This window comes from Syngnathus acus, chromosome 11, assembly GCF_901709675.1.
Source record: "Syngnathus acus chromosome 11, fSynAcu1.2, whole genome shotgun sequence".
Classification (NCBI taxonomy): domain Eukaryota; kingdom Metazoa; phylum Chordata; class Actinopteri; order Syngnathiformes; family Syngnathidae; genus Syngnathus; species Syngnathus acus.
The window spans coordinates 349,639-377,580 of record NC_051096.1 but is presented as its reverse complement, the minus strand read 5'-3'; the positions used below and the strand labels follow the sequence as shown (position 1 = coordinate 377,580).

The window sequence follows — 27,942 nt, the reverse complement described above, 5'->3', positions numbered from 1 at the left end:
TTTCCATTCATCCATCCATCCATCCATCTTCTTCCGCTTATCCGGGCTCGGGTCGCGAGGGCAGCAGCTTTAGGAGGGACTCCCAGACTTCTCTCTCCCCAGCCACTTCATCCAGCTCATCCCGGGAGATCCCAAGGCGTTCCCAGGCCAGCTGAGAGACATAGTCTCTCCAGCGCGTCCGGGGTCGTCCCCGGGGTCTCCTACCGGTGGGACATGCCTGGAACACCTCCCCAGGGAGGCGTCCAGGAGGCATCCTGATGAGATGCCCGAGCCACCTCATCTGGCTCCTCTCAACGTGGAGGAGTAGCGACTCTACTCCGAGTCTCTCCCGGATGACCGAACTTCTCACCCTATCTCTAAAGGAGAGCCCGGACATCCTGCGGAGAAAACTCATTTCGGCCGCTTGTATCCGGGATCTCGTTCTTTCGGTCACGACCCATAGCTCGTGACCATAGGTGAGGGTAGGTGCGTAAATCGACCGGTAAATTGAGAGCTTTGCCTTTTGGCTCAGCTCTCTCTTTACCACGACGGACCGGTACAGAGTCCGCATTACTGCCGACGCTGCACCAATCCGCCTGTTGATCTCGCGCTCCATCCTCCACTCGTGAACAAGACCCCAAGATACTTAAACTCCTCCACTTGGGGCAGGATCTCATCCCCGATCCGGAGAGGGCATTCCACCCTTTTCCGATCGAGGACCATGGACTCGGATTTGGAGGTGCTGACCCTCATCCCGACCGCTTCACACTCGGCTGCGAACCGCTCCAGTGAGAGCTGGAGATCACGGCCTGAAGAAGCCAACAGCACCACGTTGTCTGCAAAAAGAAGAGACGCGATGCTGAGGTCCCCAAACCGGACCCCCTCAACGCCTCGGCTGCACCTAGAAATTCTGTCCATAAAAATGATGAACAGAATCGGTGACAAAGGGCAGCCTTGGCGTAGTCCAACTCTCACTGGGAACGAATCCGACTTACTGCCGGAAATGCGGACCAAACTCTGGCATCGGTGATACAGGGACCGAACCGCCCTTATCAGTTGGCTCGGTACCCCGTACTCCCGAAGCACCCCCCACAGAACCTCCCAAGGGACACGGTCGAACGCCTTCTCCAAGTCCACAAAACACATATGGACGGGTTGGGCGAATTCCCATGCACCCTTGAGGATCCTGCTGAGGGTTAAGAGCTGGTCCACTGTTCCACGGCCGGGACGAAAGCCACACTGCTCCTCCTGAATCAGAGGTTCGACCTCCCGACGGACCCTCCTCTCCAGCACCCCTGAATAGACCTTACCAGGGAGGCTGAGGAGTGTAGTCCCCCTGTAATTGGAACACACCCTCCGGTCCCCCTTCTTAAAGAGGGGAACCACCACCCCAGTCTGCCAATCCAGAGGCACTGTCCCTGATGTCCACGCAATGTTGTAGAGGCGTGTCAGCCATGATAGCCCCACAACATCCAGAGCCCTTAAGAACTCCGGGCGGATCTCATCCACCCCCGGGGCCTTGCCACCGAGGAGTTTTTTAACTACCTCAGTGACTTCGACCCCAGAGATTGGAGAGTCCGCCTCAGAGTCCCCAGGCCCTGCTTCCACAATGGAAGGCGTGTAGGTGGAATTGAGGAGGTCTTCGAAGTATTCTCCCCACCGACACACGACGTCCCGAGTCGAGGTCAGCAGCACACCATCCCCACTGTAAACAGTGTTGACGTTGCACTGCTTCCCCCTCCTGAGATGCCGGATGGTGGACCAGAATTTCCTCGAAGCCGTCCGGAAGTCATTCTCCATGGCCTCGCCAAACTCTTCCCATGCCCGGGTTTTTGCCTCAGCAACCGCCGAAGCCGCGTTCCGCTTGGCCATCCGGTACCTGTCAGCTGCCTCGGGAGTCCCGCAGGCCAAAACGGCCCGATAGGACTCCTTCTTCAGCTTGACAGCATCCCTTACCGCCGGTGTCCACCAGCGGGTTCGGGGATTGCCGCCACGACAGGCACCAATGACCTTACGGCCACAGCTCCGGTCGGCCGCCTCAACAATGGAGGCGCGGAACAAGGTCCACTCGGACTCAATGTCCCCCGCCTCCCCCGGGACGTGGGAAAAGCTCTGCCGGAGGTGGGAGTTGAAGCTCTTCCTGACGGGATTCTGCCAGACGTTCCCAGCAGACCCTCACAGAGCGTTTGGGTCTGCCAGGTCGGACGGGCATCTTCCCCCACCATCGGTGCCAACCCACCACCAGGTGGTGATCAGTTGACAGCTCCGCCCCTCACTTCGCCCGAGTGTCCAAAACATGCGGCCGCAAATCCGATGACACGACTACAAAGTCGATCATCGAACTGCGGCCTAGGGTGTCCTGGTGCTAAGTGCACACATGGACACCCTTATGTTTGAACATGGTGTTCATTATAGAAAATCCGTGTCGAGCACAGCAGTCCAATAATAGAACACCGCTCGGATTCAGATCGGGGGGGCCGTTCCTCCCAATCACGCCCTTCCAGGTCTCACTGTCATTTCCCACGTGAGCATTGAAGTCACCCAGTAGAACGATGGAGTCCCCAGAAGGAGCGCTCTCCAGCACTTCCTCCAGGGACTCCAAGAAGGGTGGGTACTCTGAGCTGCCGTTTGGTGCATAGACACAAACAACAGTCAGGACCCGTCCCCCCACCCGAAGGCGGAGGGAGGCTACCCTCTTGTTCACCGGGGTGAACCCCAATGTCCAGGCGCCCAGCCGGGGGGCAATAAGTATACCCACACCTGCTCGACGCCTCTCACCGTGGGCAACTCCAGAGTGGAAGAGAGTCCAGCCCCTCTCGAGAGGGCTTGTACCGGAACCCAAACTGTGCGTGGAGGCAAGGCCGACTATGTCTAGTCTGAACTTTTCTGCCTCGCACACCACCTCGGGCTCCTTTTCAGCCAGAGAGGTGACATTCCATGTCCCAAGAGCCAGCTTCTGCAGCCGGGGATCAGACCGCCAATGTCCCTGCCTTTGGCCGCCGCCCAGGTTACACTGCACCCGACCCCTTTGGCCCCTCCCACAGGTGGTGAGCCCATGGGAAGGGGGACCCACGTTTCCTTTTCGGGCTGCGCCCAGCCGGGCCCCATGGGCGAAGGCCCGGCCACCAGATGCTCGCCTTCGAGCCCCGCCTCCAGGCCTGGCTCTAGAGGGGGGCCCCGGTGACCCGCGTCCGGGCGAGGGAAAACGAAATCCATTTGTGGTTTTCATTATAAGGGGCTAGTGTGAGCCGTGCTTTGTCTGGCCCCTCACCTAGGACCCGTTTGCCATGGGTGACCCTACCAGGCGCATGAAGCCCCAGACAACATGGCTCCTAGGATCATAGGGGCACGCAAACCCCTCCACCACGATAAGGTGACAACTCACGGAGGGGGCTGACAACATTTCAGTTTGAATTTAGATTCTTGCAAGATGTGTTTTGACAATGTGAGGACATCGCCAATGTGTGTTGTTGTGGCCGAGTGGTTAAGGCGATGGCCTTGAAATCCGTTGGGACCTGCAGACTACAATCCAACCTTTTAATTAGAATCTCGTGGTGTATTAGGAGATACTCACCACATGCATTTGAACAGTGTGTACGGCATCGTGTGTTGTTGAGGCCGAGTGGCAAAGGTGATGGACTTGAAATCCATGGTGATTCCCCCTTGCAGGTTCGAATCCTGACACCAATGACACCTTTTGTATTAGATTCCCGGACCGACCACATAGACTCTGTCCGAAAGAAGGCCCAGCAGCAGCTGTACTTCCTGAGACATCTCAAGAAGTTCAACCTGCCGCGGGAGCTGCTGAAAACCTTCTACACTGCCATCATCCAGTCTGTCCTCTGCACCTCCATCACTGTCTGCTTTGGATCGGCCTCCAAACAAGACAAGCACAGACTGCAGCGGACAATCAAGACTGCGGAAAAGATAATTGGAATCAACCTCCCATCTATCCAAGACTTGTACCTGTCCAGGACAGGGAAACGTGCAAGTAACATCTCTACAGACCCTTCTCACCCAGGTTGCAGTCTGTTTGAACTACTCCCCTCCGAACGGCGTTATAGAGCTCTGTATGCCAAAACCAGCAGACACAGAGACAGCTTCTTCCCCCAGGCTGTTGCTCTGATGAACTCACACCACTCTTAGAGTCTCAGAGTCATTGTTGTGCAACAACATCCTGCTCACACCTTTTTTTGAACGGTCTACAACAGGGGTGGGCAAACTTTTTGACTTGCGGGCCGAATTGGGTTCTAAATTTTGACCGGGGCGCCGAACCAGGAGCAGATGGATGTAGTGTTTGTGTGAAGTAATATAAATGACATGTAAAGGTCATTGCATAAAAGGTTTTTACTTTTAGTAGATACTAAAGCATGGATATTAAAAAAAAGCTTTTTGAAAACAAATGCATTTATTAACAGCATTAAAAAAATATCTCACCAAAAAACTACTATCAGTGATTCCTATTAAATACGACACTGTTATGATGAATAGCATTTTCCATCACTTCAGCGCCTGCAGGTCAGATTTATGAAATATGTTTATCTAATGAGGCGAAATCACATCCAACGGCAAACATTCTGACCAAATACATCATCTTGAAGAATCAGTGAAAGAATACATCTAAATAAAGTAATAAAGAAATCAATAGTATTGTTGGTTTCCCTTTTTTGCTAGTGCATCATAGTCTGGAGTACAATTTGTTGCGGTAATGCTTAGGATAGAGCCGAGGTGTCGGTCCGTTAAACTAAATCTGTGACGGGCTTTGTTGACGTTCATGTGGCTGAACGTCTTCTCACACACGTAGGTCGAGCCAAATTGTCCACTCTTTTTTAACATTCGGCACTCAGTGTCCACCTTTCTTTTCTTCGGGCCCCTCATTTTAATGGAAGGATTCCAGGGGAAGGTTTGTGGGTGGCATTAGCATAAAACTGTATCTGAAAGCTCAGCGCGCGAATTACGAGAATACTGACGTCACAGCCTACACTCGAAATTTGGCACTGATAGATGAAATTACTACGTACTACTGAGTACGCACACGCACTTGTGAGTGTGCACCGAGCTTTCTGACACGGCTCCCGGGAGTAAATGCGCTTCCCCATCTACTGGGGAAACATAGTAATTGCAGGGAAAATGACCCCAAAAAAAATTAACAATGCAATTTATTCAGGTTTGGCGGGCTGGATTAAACGGCCCCGTGCCGTAGTTTGCCCATGTCTGGTCCACACTATTTGTACTATGTGTCTTTTCTGCATCCATTGCTGCCTGGTCATCCTGGAAGAGGGACCCTCCCATCTGTGGTCTCTTCTCAAGGTTTCTCATTTCCCCTAGTTGGAGTTTTGAGTTTTTCCTTGCCCTTCTGGGAGAATATTTGTCATTTTTCACACGTCCTGAGTGTTGTTAGTGACCTAAATGTTGAACAGAGGCTGTGATGTACCGAAGTCAAATTCTTTGTTTGGCACGCTCAAACATGGCGAATAAAAATTCTTGAATCTTTACTGTTCACAACTAAAACTAAATGTGTTCCATCAACTTTAGTTCCTTAATAGACAATGATGGTATTTATTTACAGATGGAAGCACACGTCCACCTCCTTCAATGTTACACGCGAATGCACCTACAGAGAGACGTTTTATTCATTTTGATCAGGCTACATGAAGCAAAATATAAAGGTGAATGTAATTCTCATTAATGGAATAAATTACTCCTTTTGACCAGCAGGGTGTGCACATGAAACCTCGAGAAATGAACCTATTTGCAAACCGTTTAGTGGGAAAGCCTTGTTAGGGTCAAGATGGCGGCGCCCCAGTCGGCTGCGGCTGCCACGAATCTCGACAACCGACGAGCATTTTCACAAAATATGTCGCCTAGGACACTATAAACAACACAAAGTTTAGTTTATTAGTTTGGTGTGGACCAAGGCGGAAGTAATCTGGGGAGAGGACGCTGGCGCTGATTGTTCGCCGCTTCTCCACCAGAATTAGTTTAGTTTTAGTGTTTTTATTTATTTATTTATTTATTTTAGCCATTATTAAAGTTTAGTTTTTAGCTTCTAGTTTTAGTGTGCAGTGCGCCTGGACCGCGGCGAACCGCGGCGAACCTCCACAGAGCCGGCTGCCTACTACGGCGCGCCCACCCCACCACCTCCCGCCAAGGCATCCTGGCTAGCCTAGCCAATGGCTAACACTCAAGTTCAGTGTTCTCCAACCGGCACTATGTTAACTTACTCCATCCCCCGCTTGCTGGAGCTGAGTAATCACACCATTCCAGGGTGTGTCTCAGTCATCAAACAACTCGGACTTCTCCGCAGACCACGTTACAGCCACAGAAGCACCCGTCGTAACTTTGTTTTCTCCCAACCCGTCCATAACACTGTACCATTCATCTGCTCCTCCTCCGCCCGACACCCCGTCGCATGTACAACACGTCATCAGTTACCTGGCGCACTTGGATCTTATTGTAGCAACCATGCGGGGCTGCAGTACTCCAGGTGGCCTGGAATACATGGTGCGGAATTCACTCCTACACGGAGCGGACTCCGACACAAGACGGACACCGGGTTGCCGGGAAAACACGGAGTGTTAATTTCTCCAGCACGGAACGGACACCAACACGGAGTGGATTTCACTCCAACACAAAGTGGACTGCACTGCATGTGGCACAGAAAACGTGGAGTGGATTTCTCTCTACTTCGCCCCCTACCTAAACACAGCCCCACAGCCACAATCAAAATGGATCTCCTCAACATCCAAGCACTCACCCGTAAATCATCATTTATTCACGACCTCATCCTGGACAAAGGCTTAGACATAATGTGCCTGACTGAGACCTGGCAACCACCGGATGTCTATCAATCCCACAATGAAGCCTGTCCCTCTGGTTATAAATACATAAGTAAACCTCGCAGCACTCGCCGTGGCGGTGGCCTGGCTGTACTCCACCGTCTTGATCTAGAGCTGTCCCCCCTCCCTCTACCTGATCACTCCTCATTCGAATCCCTTGCATTCAAATGTAAACCTCCATATCCTATCACAGTTTTACTTATTTACCGCCCTCCTAAACCAAACTCCTCTTTCATTCCAGAACTACACGATCTACTCACTACCCTCTGTACCTCCACTTCCTCTAATCTAACCATACTAGGTGATGTTAACATCCATGTCGACACCCCCTCCCGCCCCCCTGCCTCTGACCTGTTGCAACTATTGGACTGTTTACACCTCACCCAACATGTAAATGTCCCCACACATGACAAAGGGCATACACTTGACCTTGTCATCTCCTCATCGGCCATAAGCAACCTGCAAGTTCACGAGGTCGGTGTGTCTGACCACAAACTTATTCAAATGGTACTTCCTTTCCCACGCCCCCACTCCAAACTCAAGCGGCAAATCTCATTCAGAAATTTCAAAAACATCAACCAAGACACTGTAGCACAGGACCTCCAGCTTCTCTCCTCCTCCTCTGCAACCTTTACATCAGTCAGCAAGGCAGTGGACCATTACAATAAGTCTTTGGCCAAACCTCTAAGTATCCACGCCCCCCAAAAAAACAAAACAGTCACTTTTTCACGCTCAGCCCCCTGGTACACCAGTGAGCTGCGTCTGATGAAGTCAACTGGACGCATCCTGGAGCGTCGTCTTAAAGCCTCTGGACTGACCGTGCACAAACAGGCCTACAAAGAACATCAGAAGGCCTACTCAAAAGCCCTTGGGACTGCACGTGCCCAGTTCTATTCCAATATCATAAACAATACCCCTGGAAATTCAAAACAGCTCTTTTCAACCATCAACCACTTTCTCAAACCCCAACCCACCACTCCAACAGAATCCTCAGAGGTAGTGTCCAATAACTTTATGACCTTCTTTACCGCTAAGGTTGACAACATCCGCACCCAGCTTCTCTCCTCTTCTGGCCCCACCATTTCACCTCCTCCCCCCTTCCTTCCACCCGGGACAGTCCAGCCTCTCCGCTGCTTCTCCCCTATCTTGCAGTCGGAGGTAGAGGACATCATCAAAAAGATGAAACCCTCCACATGTGCCCTGGACCCTTTCCCCACAGCCCTCATTAAACAACAAACTTCAGCCATTAGTCCCCTAATAACCAATGTCATCAACCTCTCACTCCAGTCTGGCTCTGTACCCACTGCATTGAAGACTGCCACTATTACCCCCCTGCTCAAAAAACCCTCACTTGACCCGGACAACCTTGCCAACTACAGACCAATATCTAACCTCCCGTTCCTCTCCAAGGTTCTGGAAAACGTGGTAGCTGCCCAACTTCACACTCATCTCACCCGCAATAACATCGCTGAGAAATTTCAATCCGGGTTTCGCTCTGGCCACAGCACTGAAACAGCACTTGTTAGGGTCACCAACGACCTTCTCATGGCTGCCGATGCAGGCTTCCCGTCACTTCTCATCCTGTTGGATCTGTCCGCCGCATTTGACACTGTCCACCACAATATCCTCCTTAACCAACTTCACTCCACTGGATTCTCTGGCACTGCTCTAACCTGGCTTCAGTCCTACCTCTCGAACCGGACCGAGTACGTTTCCCTGGGGGGGAAAAAATCCGACACTCACACTGTCACCTCCGGTGTCCCCCAGGGATCTGTACTCGGTCCTACCCTCTTCACTCTCTACATACTACCCCTCGGCAATATAATCAGGAAGTTCGGCATCTCATATCATTGTTATGCGGACGACACCCAGCTATACCTCAAACTTGACCCCCCGCCCTCCATAACCCAGCCTTCTCCATCTCCCTCATCCATCCTCTCCCTGTGTCTGGAGGAGATAAAGGCGTGGATGAATCTCAGCTTCCTGCAAGTTAACAGTGACAAAACCCAAGCCATGTTAATTGGCACTCCCCATCAGATCCATATCTGCCCAATAACAAGCATCTTATTCGCCGGTCTCACTATTCCCCTCTCAGCCACTGTCACCAACCTGGGTGTGAAACTGGACCCTCAACTCAACCTTGAGTCACACATAAAACACATCTGCAAAACCTCCTTCTTCCACCTCAGAAATATTTCCAAACTCCGCCCCACACTTACCCTGACGGATGCTGAAAAACTTGTCCACGCCTTTGTCTCCTCAAGGCTAGACTATTGTAACGCACTCCTCATCGGGATCCCTAGCAAGAGCCTCCAGAGGCTTCAGTACATTCAAAACAGCGCTGCTAGGATCCTGATGAGGGTGCGGAAAAGCAATCACATCACACCCATCCTCCGTTCTCTGCACTGGCTCCCCATCAAATTCCGAATTGATTATAAGATCGCCCTCCTCACTCACCATTGTATCCTCGGACATGCTCCCCCATACCTCAAAGAACTCCTTGCCCCAAAACCTGCCACCCGAAGCCTCTGCTCATCCAATTCACACCTTCTCCACGTTCCGAAAACCAAGCTGCTCACCATGGGCGACCGGGCCTTCTGCCATACAGCCCCTACACTGTGGAACTCCCTCCCCGACCACCTAAGAGCACCCCAATCCACTGACTCTTTCAAAACTGGACTTAAAACTCACCTCTTTACCTTAGCATTTCCGTAATTTCTCTCATATCTTGGTTGTCGTCCAGTTGTTTTATACTTGTCCTTGTTTTGTTTTCTTGTTTTTTATCTGCCATGTAGCACTCTGAGATTCCCCCGAATATAAAGTGCGTTATAAATATAATTTATTATTATTATTTATCCATCCAGTAGGTTAGTATATGATCGCCAGCGCCTGCTGGAGGTACGGTCATCAAGTGTTTTCGGACTCGTAGCCACAACTACCCTAGTCTGTTTACGTAGCCTTGGAGTGCTTCGGGCACTAGCCCCAGAAGCTCACGATGCAGCGGGCTCGCCGGGCAGCACACGCCGGAGGAGGAGTAAGCGTAGGCGGTGTGACCGGCGGCGGAAGCGCGGCTGTCGAGGTGGGCTAACGGCTAAGCTAAAAGCTAACCCCTACAAACCGCCGCTTCCATCCATCTTCCTCTCCAACGTCCGCTCACTGGATAATAAAATGGACCATCTACAACTGGAACTCTCTTCAAAGAGGGAGGTTAGAAACTGCTGCGCTCTCATCCTGACGGAGACATGGCTGAACTCATCAATACCGGACAACGCCGTTAGCCTGGAGGGGCTCGCTACATTCCGCGCCGACAGAAACAGCGAACTAAGCGGTAAAGCCCGAGGAGGTGGGCTGTGTGTCTACATCAACAACAACTGGTGCAAAAATGCTAGATCTGTCGCCAGCTTCTGCTCTTTGGACATCGAGCTTTTGACTGTTAACTGCAGACCCTTCTACCTGCCCGGGGAGTTTACTGTTGTTAGCATCACGGCTGTGTATGTGCCTCCTAGCGCTAATACTAAAGAGGCCATGAGCGTTCTCTATCGGACAATCGGTGCGCTGCAATCCACGCACACAGAGGGTGTTTTCATCATTGCTGGGGACTTCAACCAGGCTAACATGAAGACTATTCTCCCTCATTTTTACCAACACGTGGATTTTCCAACTCGGGGAGAGAACACTCTGGACTTGGTTTACACCAATATAAAGGATGCATTCAGAGCAGCCCCCCGCCCCCACCTCGGCTCTTCAGACCACCTATCTGTTATGCTAATCCCTGCATACAGGCCCCTGCTGATCAGAGCAAAACCCACAGTGAAGCAGGTGAGGGTGTGGTCTGAGGGGGCCATGGAGGCACTCCAGGACTGCTTTGAGTGCTCTGACTGGGACATGTTCAAATCAGCAGCAACATATGACAATCAGATCGACATTGATGAGTACGCCATGACTGTGTCAGCCTACATCAACAAATGCACCGAGGACGTCAGCACCACTAAGAACATCATCACCCGAGCCAACCAACGACCCTGGATGACTGAGGAGGTACGTCATACGCTACGAGCACGGAACTCAGCCTTCAAGTCTGGCGACAAGGAGGCACTGAGGACAGCGAGAGCCAACTTGAACCGTGCCATCAGGTTAGCGAAGCGAAGCCACAGTCGAAAAATTCAGGATTTTTTCCACGACGGCAATAACACCAGGAGTATGTGGCAAGGCATACGGGCGATCACGGACTACAACTTACCCTCCCCCCCGGTGGGTGAGGATGATGCTGACTTCCTAAATGGTCTAAATAACTTCTTTGGGCGGTTTGAGGCACTAAACAGCACTCCTGCAGTTAAATCTGTTCCCCTTCAGGAAGAGGAGGCACTCTGCCTTGACTCAGCCGACGTGTGGAAGACTCTGAGAAGAGTCGACCCACGTAAGGCCCCAGGCCCCGACAACATACCTGGGCGGGTGTTCAAGGAATGTGCAGGTCAGCTGGCTGGTGTCATCACAGACATTTTTAACATCTCGCTGGGCCAAGCCACAGTGCCAGTATGCTTCAAGGCTGCCTCCATCATTCCGGTGCCGAAGAAACCTCAAATCACCTCACTGAATGACTACAGACCTGTGGCACTGACTCCCATCATGATGAAGTGCTTCGAAAGGCTGCTCAAAGAACACATCGTCTCCAGACTCCCCCCAACATTCGACCCGTTCCAGTTTGCCTACCGGCAGAACCGCTCTACTGAGGGTGCCATCTCCTCCGTTCTTCACCTGAGCCTGGCTCACCTGGAGAAGACCCACGTGCGGTTGCTGTTCCTGGACTTCAGCTCAGTGTTTAACACCATCATTCCACAGCATCTGGTGGAAAAACTGGAACACCTGGGCTTCAGCACCCCCCTTCGAAACTGGCTGCTAGACTTCCTCACCAACAGAACTCAGTCAGTCCGGGTCGGACAGAACACCTCAGATGTCATCACCCTCAGCACAGGCTCCCCTCAGGGCTGCGTCCTGAGCCCCCTGCTGTTCACCCTGATGACACACGACTGCGCCCCCAGGTTCACCACCAATCACATCGTGAAGTTTGCAGACGACACAACGGTGGTGGGCCTCATCAGTGACAACAACGACCTGGACTACAGAGAGGAGGTGGAGCAGTTGGTGGGCTGGTGCAGAGACAATAGCCCACGGGTGGGCAAACTTTTTGACTCGCGGGCCGAACTGGGTTCTAAATTTGGACCGGAGGGCCGAACCAGGAGCAGATGGACGTAGTGTTTGTGTGAAGTAATATAAGCGACCTGTAAAGGTCATTGCATAAAAGATTTTGGCCTTTAGTAGGTAGTAAAGCATGGATATTCCAAACAAGTTTTTTGAAAACAAATGCATTTATTAACAGCATTAAAAAAAAAAAATCACTAAAAAACTGCTATCAGTGATTCTCATAAAATACGACACTATTATTATGAATAACAGTCTCCATCACTTCAGTGCCTGCAGGTCAGATTAATGAAAAATGTTTATCTTATGAGATCACATGAAACAGCAAACATTCTGACCAAATATATCATCTTGAAGAATCGGTGAAAGCATACATCCAAATAAAGTAATCAAAACGGCAACACGGTGAGGGGTATCTGAACATCAGAGCAGAGTTTTAACTCACAAACACCTGGTAACATAGGTGAGGAAACGGGAAACACTTCCTTAAAGTAAGCCTTAAGAACTTTACAGGTTAAGATTAGTCGCAAACAGGTGGTGCATCAATGTCCTTGAGCATCCTGCATTGTTTGAAAATGAGAATGGTCGCTAGTTTCAATCCCTGCTATGTGTACAAATCATATTCAAAATGCATTTTTTTACAACAAACTTGAGAGCCTCCCCTTCATTTTCAGTGGGAACAGTGTTGTTGGTCTCCCTTTTTTGCTAGTGCATCATAGTCTGGAGTAAAATTTGTTGTGGCAATTCTTAGGAGAGATCCGTTTACCTCGATCTGTGACGGGTTGATGTGGCTGAACGTCACGTCGCGTACGTCGAGCCAAATTGGCCACTCTTTTAACATTCGGCACTCACTTCTTTTCTTCGGGCCACTCATTTTAATGGAAGGATTCCAGGGGAAGTTTTGTGGGTGGCTTTAGCGTAAAACTGTATCTGAAAGCTCAGCGAGCGAATTACAAGAATGCTGTCGTCACAGCCCACGCTCTAAATTCGGGACTGATACAAATAGAGCGCGAGTGCGCCATGTCCGTACTACTGAGTACGTACGTACACGCACTTGTGAGTGTGCACCGAGCTTTCTGACACGGCTTCCGGTAGTAAATGCGCAGGCGAGCGGTTCCCCATCTACTGGGGAAACGCAGTCATTGCAGGCAAAATGACAAAAAAAAAGTTTAATAATACAATTAATTCAGGGTTGGCGGGCCGGATTAAACGGTCCCGTGGGCCGTAGTTTGCCCACCCCTGCAATAGCCTGATCCTGAATGTGGAGAAGACGAAGGAGATCATCGTCGACTTCAGGAAGAACCAGCCTCACCACGCTCCACTGATCATCGACAGCTCAGCTGTGGAGGTGGTCAGCAGCACTAAATTCCTGGGGGTCCACATCACAGACGACCTCACCTGGACTGTGAACACCACAACACTGGTCAAGAGGGCACAGAAGCGCTTGTACTTCCTGCGGAGGATGAGGAGAGCCCACCTGCCCCCACCCATCATGAGGACGTTCTACCGAAGCACCATAGAGAGCATTCTGACAAGCTGTCTCTCAGTGTGGTGTGGAGGTTGCAGCGCCTCCGATTGGAAGAACCTGAGGAGAGTGGTGAGGACAGCAGAGAGGATCATCGGGGCTCCTCTCCCCTCCATTCAGGACTTGTCATCCCAGCGCTGCGTGTCCCGAGCCCGTAATATTATCAGTGACCCATCACACCCCCACCATGGACTGTTCTCCCTGCTGCCCTCTGGGAAGAGGTTTCGCAGCATCCGCTGCAGGTCCACCAGGTTCTGCAATAGTTTTTTCCCTGCTGTCGTCAGACTATTGAACATTCAAACTTAGCATTCCTCTGCACACTTGTAAATACTGTTTTTGTCTCCTGCACTGTTTACATACTTTATCACTGCTGCACTTTGTACTTTATACTTATCTTATTTCATATTTTTATATAGAATGTCACTTTTTAACCAGCCGCAATATCACTACTTTGTTGAAAGCCGTATGCAACGAAATTTCGTTTCGTGTACACCCAGTGTTGACAAAATGACAATAAAGTTTGTCTAAGTCTCTAAGTCTAAGTCTGTACGACAGAGATCATAGATCTGTGATTTGTTAAAATTTCACTATTTTCTTGCTCTAATTTAAAGTTCTTCAAAAACTTCTTGATTAAGGAATAAGAAGGTGGCAGGTTAAAAGACACAGGAATTCTTTGGTCGGTGGTTATTAGCTTTAGTTTCCAGAAGTATGAGCCCATCCAGAATCGTGTCATTGCTTGGCTTTTCGGTGCATTTGGTGTAACGAGCGCACTTCGCAGGTGCAGGGCAACATATCTGCTTCCGAGGAAGAGCTTTAAGTCCGGCACTCCTTTTCCTCCCTTTTTTTTGTTTTTCTTCATGGTGTCCCTCTTCAGTCTCTCCAACTTGGATTTCCAGATGAAGTAAAAAATGGCTCGGTCCAACTCTAAAAGCACCTTCATTGTTGGGATGAAAACAGAACTGATTAGTAAAAGCAAGGGTAAAATCACCACTTTTATGGTTAAAATGCTCTCTTCTATGGTCAGCTCTCTTAATCCCCCAAATCCAAGAACAGATACTACACTTGATCTTAGCCAAAAGGCCGAGAAGCGATTGAGTATACGAGTGACGGACTCGCTTACAGGCTTCCCTGTCTACCCATTCTCACCAACGGTTTGTTAGAATAGGCCTCTTTGGCACATGTGATTAGCTAGGTAGCTTGAGCTATGCCGTTATATCGCTGTAACCCTTCTCTTGCTTTATTAGCTTTCTCTACTCTATGACACCCTTTGCACATATGTAGAAGTCGCTCTCAGTTAAGACTACAAGGTCACACATTATCACACAGGCTAGGCAGAGTCGCGGACCAGAGTAGTAGAAGAGCAGGAACCTTGGCGCTGGGCCGTTTATTTCGAACATTAAAGAAATACAAGAAAAAAAATAAAAATACAGAAAAATGATAACTCCATAGTACAATAGAATATAAAAGAAAAAAGATATTGCATTATAATTTTCCTTTATCGTAAAATCATATTTGTTCAAAAAGGGAGTAGAAGGAAGCCTAAGCTTATCTGACTCTACCCCATGTAACTACATGTTTCTATTTAATTCTGTCAAGAATTTGTCCATAGTCAATATATTAAAGAAAAAAAAACATATATACATTTTATACATATATATATTTATATATATATATATATATACACATATATATATATACTATATATTTTCTCATTAAAATACAAAAGCAACTTAAACAACTTCACAGCATGTTACGGTATCCCGTCAATATTTTGTCCTTATACATTTTTTTAAACTTAGGTAAGGTACTACAGTTCTTTAATTCGTCACTGCTGGTGTTCCATAATTCCACACCTCTAACTGTTATACAATGTAACTTTAAGTTTGTTCTCACCAAATCTCTTTTAAACATACGTGTTCCTCTTAAATAATGGGTACTTTCCCTCCACTCGAACAACCTCTGGATACTGTTTGGTAATTGATTATTTTTTATTTTGTACATGAGTTCCGCATCTCGCAGAAAGGGCTCCACAGCTGTGCATCGATCATTTTGGCATACATTAAATAGTTAAACTGTGAAGGCTGCCTCTTGGTAATTACTGTTAGCATATCGAGCATTAAGGATAAAGAACTGGGAACAAACCTAACAGGTTACAGTACGGAACAGAGTGCTGCTCTTCTGGGCACTAATAAATCGGCAAACTTGTCTGCCGACTTATTTGTTCACTCTCCTTCACTCGCAGTAATGCATGTAGTCCACGAGGCATACTATATGTGTCCCCTTTCAGCAGTCTCTATCCAACTACACATGTAGGTACCTATTAAAAGGGTAGTCCAGATGAACTTTCCAGGGTCATCATATGTACAACAGCTGCGCCAAAAAGAGCACCAGCATCCAGGTTAGCGCTGCCCGACTGAGCTTTGTTCATAATGTAATGAACAATATGAGTGACAATCAGAATCCAGTTGCGAGTTGGACCCGAATGCTTGTTTGCTGATTAGAGGACTTGATGAATTTCTAGCACTGCGCAGCGGGAGCGTGCTGGGCCCATAACCCAGAGGTCGATGGATCGAAACCATCCTCTGCTATTTGGAGTTTGTCTGCTTTGGACCTTCTTTCAAGTCATGCTTTTGAGAAGAAATGTCGTGCGCATAATATTTTCCACACGTTGGTTGTGCTGCATGGAAGTCGACCACCCATCCTCAATGCATACAGTTTGTGAGGCATATATGTGCCTTCCTATTAAATGGGTACTCCAGGTTAGAATAAAAGGCAAAGATTGATATTTCGCAAAAACCTTTGAAGGGTCTTGATACTTTACGGCTGCACTGACAGGATTTGGGCAAAAAGACCAGACCTGAATTGATGCAGAAGTGGCTGTGGTGGGATTTGAACCCACAAGTCAGGAGTGACTGGAGCTTAAATAAACGACCGCTTAGACCAGCAGTAGCCAACCCGCGGCTCGCGAGCCGCATGCGGCTCTTTGGCTGGTTTCATGCGGCTCTTCAGGAGATTTCACATGACAAGCGTCAAAATGCTTGGCTGGCGCTGCCATTTATTCCCCCTAGGTGGCGGTGGTGCGCTGACCAGTTGAATCGGTTTGAGTTGAAAAGAAGAAGAAGAATGACGTACTGATGACAAATGCGCGCGTTCATTTGAGTTGTAAATAATTTGTTTCAAGTTCGCTCTCAAAATGGCAGGGAAAAAAAGCACAGCCAAACGAAAATATGAAGAAGAACACAGGACGTTTTTAACAGAGTGGGAGAGTTTATATTTTTTTGTTGAACGTAATGGCAAGCCATTCTGCCTTATATGTCAGGCATCATTAGCGCATTTCAAAGCTTCAAATCTTCAGCGTCACTTCAGCTCAGTCCATCCTAATATCGACCAAGAATTTCCAAAAGGGACTGAACTTCGCAAGCACAGGTTGGTCACTTTGAAAAGTCAGGCAGAAAAGCAGATGCATTTTTTCCAAAAATTTACAAACCACTCAGAGACCGTAACGCTTGCATCATATCAACTGGCTTGGAACATTGCACAGGCTAAAAAGCCATACAACGAAGGCGACTTCATTAAAGGGTTAAGGTTATTGAAAATTGTTATATTTCTGTTTGTGGACTTGCTTGAACTGAGAGTTTATGTGTGTGTGAGACAGTGCACACAATGTTAATTGTTAAATAACTGTCATTATCTTGATGTGGGACATATTCAATAAATCTGGCTGAGCAGAGGCCTGTGTGTGTCTGGCTCTCTCTGTCTGCGGGGGGGGTTGATGTGGCTCTTTGCGGGGGGGGGGGGGGGGGGGGGGGGGGGGTGATGTGGCTCTTTGGGATGACACAGTCAAAAATGTTGGCTGACTGGTTGGCCACCCTTGGCTTAGACCGCTCGGCCACACTACCTAATTCCTGGGCTACTGCATGGAATTATATTAAAACTTTGGAATCGGAGGCTACATAGCTGGTTTCCCCACCAGCAACCAGGTTAGTGCTGTCCGACACCGCCTTGTTTATAATGTAACAAAGAAGAAACAACACGCAGAAGGCCTTGCAATCATCGACAAGAGCCAGCTACCCGGAAAGCAAAAATTGTGATGCTACAACTTCACATTGTACCAAAGGGCCATGTGGCCACTGAAGATGAGCAACATCAACAGCGAACGGGCTGGACAGACTAAGCCAACTCCTACATTCGGAAATGGCTAGGTCTACAGAAAGGTTTCTCTGACACAGGCTTGTTCGGGGCAACCGCGCTACAACTGCCGATCCAGTCCATACCTTGGGCTATGAGCAGAAGACCAGGTTCGTTCTTGAGCTAAAAGGATCCTTGGATCCTACTGTGCGAAATGCACTCGTGGCGCTATCGGCAGGCTTCAACATCAGGAAAGAATTGACAAGGTGAAAGAAGGGAGAGCGGGGCTTGGCTGGGGAGAGCCTCCACGATTCTGGTCCAAGGCCACAAAGAGGGGTACCCTGTGCAGCGCACCTAACGCCAGCCTACAGCACCTACTGGCAGGCTGCACTGACACAGGCACGCTACAGATGGCGCCACGACCCAGTCCTGACGAAGCTGGCCGAAGTTCTCGAGACCAGCAGAAAAGAGACCAACAACCAGTCTGCAGCCATACAGCTCCCTGTCAGGTTTGTGAGGGCAAGGGAAAGCAGTCGAGACACCAGCCGACGAGGCAGTTTTCCGACAGCTGAAGTTCAATCGAATCAGGGAGAGCACGGACCCAGTTCCGCACTCTCACAAATTACGCAGTCGAGATTGAAATGAATTCCTTTATTGTCACGTTAACGCAGTGTTAACTGTGAAAATTAGTTCATACTAGGCATTCCATATCAATGAGGACAGGAAAAGGGTTCTCCCTCGCCGGTACGCTGGCACTGCGTGCCCGGAGTCAAGAACGCCTTAAAATGAAGATGTTTTTTTCATTCTTTTTGAGATTTGACCAAAATCTACTAAAATGAATTTCTACAGTCTTCGAATTGGACTTTGTCAAATTTTAAGCTGATAGATAGGCTAGGAGAGAGGACTTCGGGCCAGCAGGAAAGGGAGATGCCATTTTCAAGGCGTGGTCCTCCTCCAGAAGGCTGCCTATCTATTAAAACAGAATTCGAATTTTGGAACAAAGGAGAACTGATCACTCCAACCAAAGAGCATTTTAGACCCTTTGTCTCCTTTTTTGCTCTGAGTTTGGCGAGTGGAATTGTTGGCGTTTGAACTATTGAGACTTGTCATTCTTTTTCTTGCCTATTCATTAAATTTCTTCTTAATCCTTAATTCGGTTATCAATTATTTCGTATTAACTATGTTGAGCATGGTTTTATTTGCAGTAATTAGAACTTTAATTGTTCTTTATTTCCCTATCGTAGTCATTCTTTAAATCCGTTCAATTCTTCTTAACGTGAAGACAGCTTTAATCCATAACATCATGAATTATCAGATCTGGTTCGAAGTAGTTATCTTGAGCTCAGCTAGGGCTCTGAATCCAGTGATCTCAGTTCAAGTCTCGGTTGGACCTCAAATCTTTGGTCATATACAGTCGTATGCAAAAGTTTGGGCACCCCTCACCATTTTCAAGATTTTCATTTATAAATCATTGGCTGATCGCATCAGCAATTTCAGTTAAATATATCATATATCAAACAGACACTGTGATATTTGAGAAGTGAAATTAAGTTTATAGGATTTGCAAATTTGTCAAGAATAATGGTCAAATATACCTTCAACCAGAATCCAGACTCCCATTGGAAACTATAGGAAGTGTCTAGAGCAGTGGTTCTTAACCTTGTTGGAGGTACCGAATCCCACCAGTTTCTTATGTGCAATAAACGAACCCCTCTTTAGTGAATTTTATATATACATAGATGTTTTTTACTGGCGCACAACATGAGCCGTGCATGAACACCACCTTGTTCAAAGATTAAAACCAACACAATGCATGAATTCACGACAAATGACATACCAGCAAATCAGTGTGACTTCTGCTGTTGCCTTTGCGAGACCAGTTCAGATATGCGTTATCACAAATTTATAAATCAGGTGTGTTCGGACCTCCGCAGTGGAGGCTCTGCTGAACCCCTGAGACCGACTCACCGAACCCCTAGAGTTTGACCGAATCCAGGTTAAGAACCACTGGTTTAGAGGCTGTCATTTCTGCAAAAGGAGGATCTACTAAATATTGATGTCATTTTTCTGTTGGGGTTTCCAATTGTATGCATCTGCCTACTTTTGTTTAAATAATGATTGCACACTGTCTGCAAATCCTATAAACTTCATTTCACTTCTCAAATATCACTGTGTTGATCACTGCCGTCATCCGCCATGCATGGATTCGGGCCATCTGATTGGTTTCTTTGACCCAACCACCCCCCCACCCCCATACACACACAGGAATTGGTTAGGACTTGATTAGTAAGTGTTAGGAATCGTTTTGGCTGTCCGTTCAGAGCAAGGAACAACCCACTAGCCCCACGGGAAGTTGTCATTTTCTGTAAGCTTGTGTGTATGTAAATGGTCCAACGTAAGACTGTTTAGGGTGAATAAAAAATAACTGCAACAAGTTTATTCTGCTATTAACCAGATTCAAACTGGGGTTGCAGCCGCCTCAATGCTATATTATGGCCAATATGCAGTTGCATGTTTAGGGTCTTTTCTCTAGGATCTTCAGCCACGACACCCAGGCAGACCATGAAAGAATGTTGATGTTAAAATGTTGGTGGAACTATCCAATAACTACGCAGATCCGATGATCCCTAAGACTTGAGATGAGACAAAATTGAAAAGACTATTTGTTGACTGTCTGTGAGTTACTTCAACCCAAAAGTTCACATAAATTAAACATAGCTAATGTTGACCACAAAATGGCATGTGAGCTGGCCAGGAGTCCTGGAATCTTCTGATCTGTAGACAGATGCGTTATCCAGCCCCACGGGAATATGTGGCTTGTAAGCTGGTGTGTAACACTTTTGCAAAAATGAAAAAAAAAAAAAAATGGGTAACATTACTTGAATATGCCATGATGCTTTATTCATTGCGCCACTCGCCCTACAAGTTAAGGCTATTGACCGCAAACGTGTGGAAAATCGTCATTGTCCAAAAGATAGCTGCTTAGCAATAGTGAGCAAGGGACAAATCCCACACAGTAATTTGATTATGCCATGACCCGGATTCGAACCGGGGCTGCTGCGGCCACAACGCAGAGTACTAACCACTATACGATCATGGCCAATATGCACAACTTTTTTAACGCTACTACATACCGGCCATGATCGTGTAGTGGCTAATGGTTGTGTTCGATTCAAATCCGGATTATGGTATAATCAAATTACCTTGTTGAATTTGTCTGCTGGTCACTGTTGCTAAACAGCCTTCCTTTGGACAATGACAGTTTTCCACACAAGTTTACAGTCGATACAGTCTTGTAGGGTGAGTGGCGCAATGGATGACACATGACGGCAGATTCAAGTGATGAGAATCAAAACAACAGATTTAAGAGACCCAAGGTAAATTAACTCAACCCGTTTCGTTTCAATTGACAGCCCATGTGACATGCACCTCAGATGAAATGGGGCTAGTTGTTCAACAGCAATGTTTTAACAAAGGGATCATCTGGGAGTTGAACCCCGGACCTCTCACACCCAAAGCAAGATTCATACCCCGAGACCACCGGTGTCAAACTCGAGGCCCGGGGGCCAGTTATGGCCCACCGTATCATTTTCTGTGGCCTGCGACGACAAATTGTGCATTAAATTTATGTCATACTAAAATTGCAAATTGTCGTAACTTTTAAGAATCTTCTTAAAATTATTTTTGAAATATTTGAAAAGATTCCACTAGTCTGATTTGAAAAAACAATTATTTGTCAGTTTGTTTTGTAGCTTATACTGTATATAATATGAGGCGTTTATTTATTTGGGTTGACAGTCATAATGGCCCGTCGAGGGAAACTTTGACTACAATGTGGCCCGCGACAAAAATTAGTTTGACACCCCTGCCCTAGACCAACGAGCCTCAAAGAAAGCTCGCAGACCATGTTACATTCTGTGTAACATTGGCCTGTCAAACAGTCCACACAACGATAGACAACAGTGTTTCAAAGAAGAGCTCGTCCGGGAGTTTAACCTGGGTAATCAAAGAACCCTAGGCGAGAATCATTCCCCTGCACCAATGAGCCCCATAGTAGACCAGCTGACCCCGTTACATTCCGATTGGAAGCCCATGTGACATGGACCTGAAGACTGAATGTCAGTGATTTATGGAATAAATGGAATCTGGTTGGCCTAAGGCTCCCAATTCCCCAACTTCAAGCCCTAACGCTAACCCTAAAACCCTAACAATTACCAAACCCTAATAATTAACCCTTAACCTGCTAACCCGCCTACCATAACCCCCTCACCTTTAATCTCTAATGCTCCCCCTAAAGGTAGTGCTCTCTAAACATGAAGGCAGGCATATACGAACTGGACCAGCAGATTGCCCCATTTCAGAACTGTTTTAGACACCTTTACAGACGGTTAAAACTCACATAATAGTTACGCGCGCATGTGTTCCGTGAGCGTTCTCTCATATATAAGTCGCTCCGGAGTATTAGTCGTATTTTGGGGGAAATTTATTTGACAAAACCCAACACCAAGAACAGACATGAACGAGCAACAACAGGCTAAACGATACGGTATGCTAACGTGACATAAACACAAACGAGAAGCTGAGAACGGGCCTGATGTAACAATAACAGTTATTCAAATAACTATAACATAAATAACACCTTTATCAAACCATCTGTGTCACTCCAAATCATTAAAGCTATCGATCGAGTTGGTTCTCCTTCATGTATACAAGTCCGACATCAGCGGCGCGTTACAGTTAAAAATTTTCTACAGGCCCATATAACAATATATAAACTATGTATGAAATGACAATAATATAAACAACAATTTTATCGAACCATCCGTGTCACTCCAAATCAATAAATCCATCAGAATCTTCGTCTTCCGTGTCACTTGAGAAAAAAAAAAAGAAAAAGAAAAAAAAAGTTGACGCCGGAAAGACTACGTGTGCCACAGACGTCAGACTAGACATATTAAATAAATGTAATATAAACAACAATTTTAACAAACCATCCGTGTCACTCCAAATCATTAAATCCACCGGAATATTCATCCCCTGTGTCAAACCCCCCCAAAAATAAACAGCTGTCGATTCCGGACATACGTGCGGCGCTGATGTCAGCCTCGTTGTCAGTTGGCGGCTCCAATTATTCCACAGATCTACGTATATAACTATATTGTAGCGTTACCGAAGTACCAAGCAAGACGTGGGTTTGGTAACAGGCCGGCTCTTTATTTCACAAATCAAGAGCTCAACATGTGAGCCAACACACGCAAGCGCCCAGGATCGCTCGTTCCGCCCCCACACGGCCTTCACGGCCTCCCTACAAAATCGGAAACTACTGAAGTCTAACAACATACACGTTGCTACTCTAAATAAACTACATATCAAATAACTATAACATAAATAACAAGTTTATCCAATAATCTGTGTCACTCCAAATCACTAAATCTCCCGACTTTGGAAGTCAGTGAATGGAACTCATTGTCAGTGAGGCTCCAATTATTCCACAGCCATAGTTCGCCCTCATGCGGTTTGAAATGAAAATTACATGTGAAGGAATCAACTATACTAGTAAGTAAAGTGTTAATGATCAAGTAAAAAGTTGTGAAAAAATTCACATATAAGTCGCTCCTGAGTATAAGTCGCCCCCCCACCCAAAGTATGAAAAAAGAACGCAACTTATATTCCGAAAAATACGGTATATAAATATTATTTATTTATATAAAGGCACCGGCCACGAAAATATTTCTGACACGTAACCGGTCCGTGGTGCAAAACAGGTTGGGGACCACTGATTTAGTAGAAGTTGGCTACAGATAAAAGTTTGAGTTTATTTTGAAAAACTTACAGGTCACTCACTTAAGTTCAAACGCACGCACAACCAATGCAGCTATATAATAACTCTGCTGCAAACATAGGTTAACGCACTTGGGTTGATAACTGAACCCTGGTCTTTCACACGACAAGTAGAGATACTATCCACGATACTAACGAGGAACATGCCCTGTGTTGGGGCACGATGGACTGCTTGGCGGGAGAAAGAAAAGGGAGGGGGCAGAAAGGGGAACGCTCACGGAACACATGCGCGTATAACTATTACCGTTTTTTTCCGTGTATAATGCGCCCCCATGTATAATACGCACCCTAAAAATGGCATGTTGATGCTGGAAAAAAGCCTGTACCCATGTATAATACGCACCCAATTTTTATTTTTATTTTTTTATTTTTTTTTAAGTCCCAATGATCGTCACACACGCAGGGAGGCAATGGGTCCCATTTTTATAGTCTTTGGTATGGTCTTAACTAGGCTGGATGTATTTTTTTTGTTGGCGTTGATTTCTCCGACTGCCCGTAAAGGCACCACCGCGATCAGATGAAAAGAGAGGAAAGTGACGTGCGGACATGTGAAAAAGGCGGCTCTGTATGGGAGAGACGTTGAAGAGGAATAAAAACACCCTTGGAAACCAAAATTTGCCCCTCGTCGTGACTCGGAGCCGCAACAAATGTTTCGGATTTGTGTAGGGTACATTGTGACAGCAAACGAGCAGGTGATCGAGCAAGCGTCTGATACGAGAGCATTGCGTTCGTATGGAGCGTGTTTGAAGTGAACAGCAGAGACGAAAGGAACAAGGCAAAGTGTTGTGAAATAAAATATTACCTGTAATACGCATTTTGTTATTTGCTGATTGTATTAAACTATCACATTCATTGTCAGTCAAGAAGAGAAGAGGACTATTATCCCTTCTTTGACGAAATGACCAGAGCACAGTACAAACACACTATTGTCGGTCAGTCCTGTTGTTGGTTTTGTTGTACCATGATTTTCTTAAAAAAAAAAAGATTTAAAAAAAAAATAAATTGTAAAAAATTTGTACCCATGTATAATGCGCACCCCAGATTTTAGGACAATAAATTAGTTAAATTTTGCGCATTATACACGGAAAAAAACGGTATGTGGATTTTAACCATCTGTAAAGGTTTCTAAAACAGTACTGAAATGGGGCAATCTATTGTTTGGAACGAAAGTGCAACAAGATTCGCCGAACATGCCGCACACGCCTTGTTCTTTTGCTAATAACATGTCCAATGCGATACGATTCTGAAAGGCCATCAGCGAAATAGCCGCAAGTTGCTCATGGACCGCCGCAAATGATTCAGCGGTATAATTTCCCAATCTCTGTGCATTATAGTGGACATAATTGATTCGGTCCACATTTTTGTTCGGGATGACCCATATCAAAATGCTTTCGAATCCCGAGGATACCTGATTGGCGGGTTTGTACTTATCTGGGACACCCCTAGGCACACCGATGGCGTCTATATATGTTGGGTCGTTTTCGCTCAGCCCTGTAGGTCGCGCCGTGCCCGTCGCAACAGCCCTGTCAACGGGAGCTCCGCGTTCCAGTTGATGCTCTGGAAATCAACGGGGACAACTAACACAGGCAGAATCAGTGAGACAAGCGCACACACCCCCGAGGCGCTTGCCGGGAGGCGGTCGTACAATTTATTATCACCACACCACAACCACACATCGGCGCGAGAGAGAGGATGTGTCGTGTTTAGTTTCAAATTCACCTGACACCATGTTTGATCAACTTGGCCGATGCTTGTACCCGTTCCATTGAGGACCAAACATGACAAATTTTGCTTTGTGACTTGATTGTCAAAAATGGGTTTGCTTTTTTCCTTCCCTACGACTGGGAACACATCATCATACATGCTACAATTACCTGTGGCCTGGGACTTTGACAACACCTTTGCCAATTGCCGTTGTCGCATTTCTGTCTCAAGATCCACCGCTCTTCTCGTGATAATTCTTCTGTTGTATTTACTTCAGCTTCACAAACCACTCTCTCTCCGCAGCGATGTCGTGAAATTTGAATCCGGGACGTTTTCAGCTGGATGGTCTCATCAATTGTCATCAATGTCCACACAAAAACACAGCTTATGATTAATACTCTTACTAAAAGCAATTCCGAAAACCCCTTCGGGCCCTCCTCTTTCTTCCTCCGTTCTGCTACTCCTACTCCACCTGACCTCCCTCTCTTGGCCGGGTCCGTGAAACAGGGACACCTTCATCCTGTCGGAACAAACTCTGGGGCCGGACGGAGTTGCGAGACTGGCCTCAACGGGGTGTTCCATTCTGAACACGACACTTCCAACACCCCTGCGTCCCAGAGGCCGCACAGAGTGTCTTCCATGCCTTGGTCCGCCTCTTTCGGCCAACGATATTGAGGCCGTTTGATAGGCTGAGTCTCATCCATTTGGAGATCAATAGGGGCCACCGAGTGACAAAACCCGACATCAAATGGACCCTGGGACCACAGGGTGTCGGGCAAGGCCACAAGCATTACTTCAGCGTCCTCATGATCAGTTAATTCCCTGCCATGTGTGCGAGATACCAACCTCATCTCCAGGAATCCTGTGTCTGTCATGGGTTGTTTAATTTGGTAAGCGTTCTGAGACTCGGACCAGTATAAATTAGGAATGTGAGTTTTCCGCCAATCGGTCTGTCGCAACAATCGCTTGACCATTGAGCCCAACTGTCTGGCCTCGTGTCCCGGGGCAAGAGCCAGCGAAATGTGTGGTGCCCCTTTTTCTGTCATTTTGAACCACTGCATTTGTTCAGATGTCAATTCAGTTGTTGCTGCGACTCCCTCTTTGCCAATTAAAATGCTTGATGAAGTTAAATCCCACATGCGCCCTTCAATTTCTTCAAACAAATCCCGATATACGTACATCATCACATTTTCGGTCATAATATAGAGTGCAATGCAAAGGATCAACAGGTGGGTGGTATGGCGCCAGTGAGCAGATCCAGGGTTTCCACAGCAGGTAGGTTGAGAACACACCGCCACCAGCAGGGGTCTTTGGCTCCAGCCTGGCCCAGTAAGTGGTTGCAGTTTCTGCTTATGCTGGTAGGGGCCTCATCAGCCACTGGCCATGTTGTTGTAGCTGCTGTGAGCACGGGATGCTGACGCCATCTGGAAATTGAATAATCACCCCTTCTGGCCCACACAAGATTCTGGCCTTGACGGCAGACAGCAAATCCCTTCCCACCAAATTGATTGGAGTGTCTGTGGAATGAATGTATTTGTGCCACAGTCTACACCCCGTCCGGGTGATCACCATCTCAAGTGACTTGGTAAAAGGCAGAGTTCGTGGTTGTCCCGAGAAGCCGACTAAAGTTGTTGTTTTATTTGAAAGTGAGGATACGGGTAAGGCAGTGTTTATTGATGAATAAGTTGCTCCTGTGTCCACCAGCATCTGCACAGGTGTCCCCTCCACTGTCACATGAAGCATTGGCTCCGCCGGGCCGCTGCTTACCTGGCTCCCCGGGCGGCCCTATTCAAATTGTCCACTCCAGAGATCATCATGTTGGTAGTACTGACCTCCGTGTGTTTGTGGCTGTTGCCAGGGTCGTCCACCAGATGGAGCTGTTGGTGTGGCGGGCCTCCGGCTGGGCGGGCGGCTCCACGCGGCCGATATTGTGGGCATCCTCTTGCCCAGTGATCGGTTTCGCCGCAGATGAAGCATGCGTTGGGCGGGTAGGGTTTTTTATGTCGCCCTACACGGGTAGGCGTGTGCACTCCCTACCCGGCCTCTGTATCCGCCCCGGAACTGGCTCCTTCCGCGCCCCACCACCTGAGGAGCCTGTGTCATTTGCGTTTCCTTTTTCTGTGATTTGGACTGTTTAGCTTCACCATGCATTTTTGCCAATTGTAATTTCAACAACTGTTTTGATAAAGCATCTGTCTCGTTCTCAACTTTAGCTTGTGACTCAGTGAACGTTCTGCAGTGATGCAAAAGATGACGTTTAAATCGTGCTTCGGCACAAACCAGAATGTCAGGGTCTGACATTAGCTGCTTCTTCACATCTGGCGGCAGCCCACCCACCAGCGCCGTCCGGAAGAGCACCTCTGCCTCGGGCGAGAGAGCCGGATGGCGAACTGTGGTTTCAATCCAACTCTCCACACGTTATACATAATGTTGTGCTGGTGACATTTTCGCATCATAAGGAAACATAGTGGGGGCCAAATCGGTGGGTTGTGGGAAAGTCGATTTAATGGGTTGGGTGGTTGATTGATTTGACGGCTGCGTGTGGACCTATATCTCTACCTATGGCATCCGTCTGTCTCGAGAGACAATGGTAGCGCCATGGAGCATGGAATCACTGGAGTAAAGTACAGCGTCTTGAGTGGCTCAGCAGTCCGATTCTAGCATGACAGTCTCTCCCACAAGCCGGACATACGAATTGAGTTGGTCGCTCTTGGGCCTGAGCTTCCT

At 47.5% G+C, this 27,942-nt stretch overlaps 1 non-coding gene and 1 pseudogene across 1 annotated transcript; both read right to left on the bottom strand.

The window, feature by feature from the left end:
* Positions 1–14,425: 14,425 nt before the first annotated feature.
* On the bottom strand, positions 14,426–14,634 carry LOC119130893 (annotated as a pseudogene).
* Positions 14,635–20,698: 6,064 nt separating this feature from the next.
* Positions 20,699–20,770, bottom strand: trnah-gug. Its single transcript has one exon. It is a non-coding gene; the product is annotated as a tRNA-His (tRNA).
* Between the last annotated feature and the right edge of the window lie 7,172 nt (positions 20,771–27,942).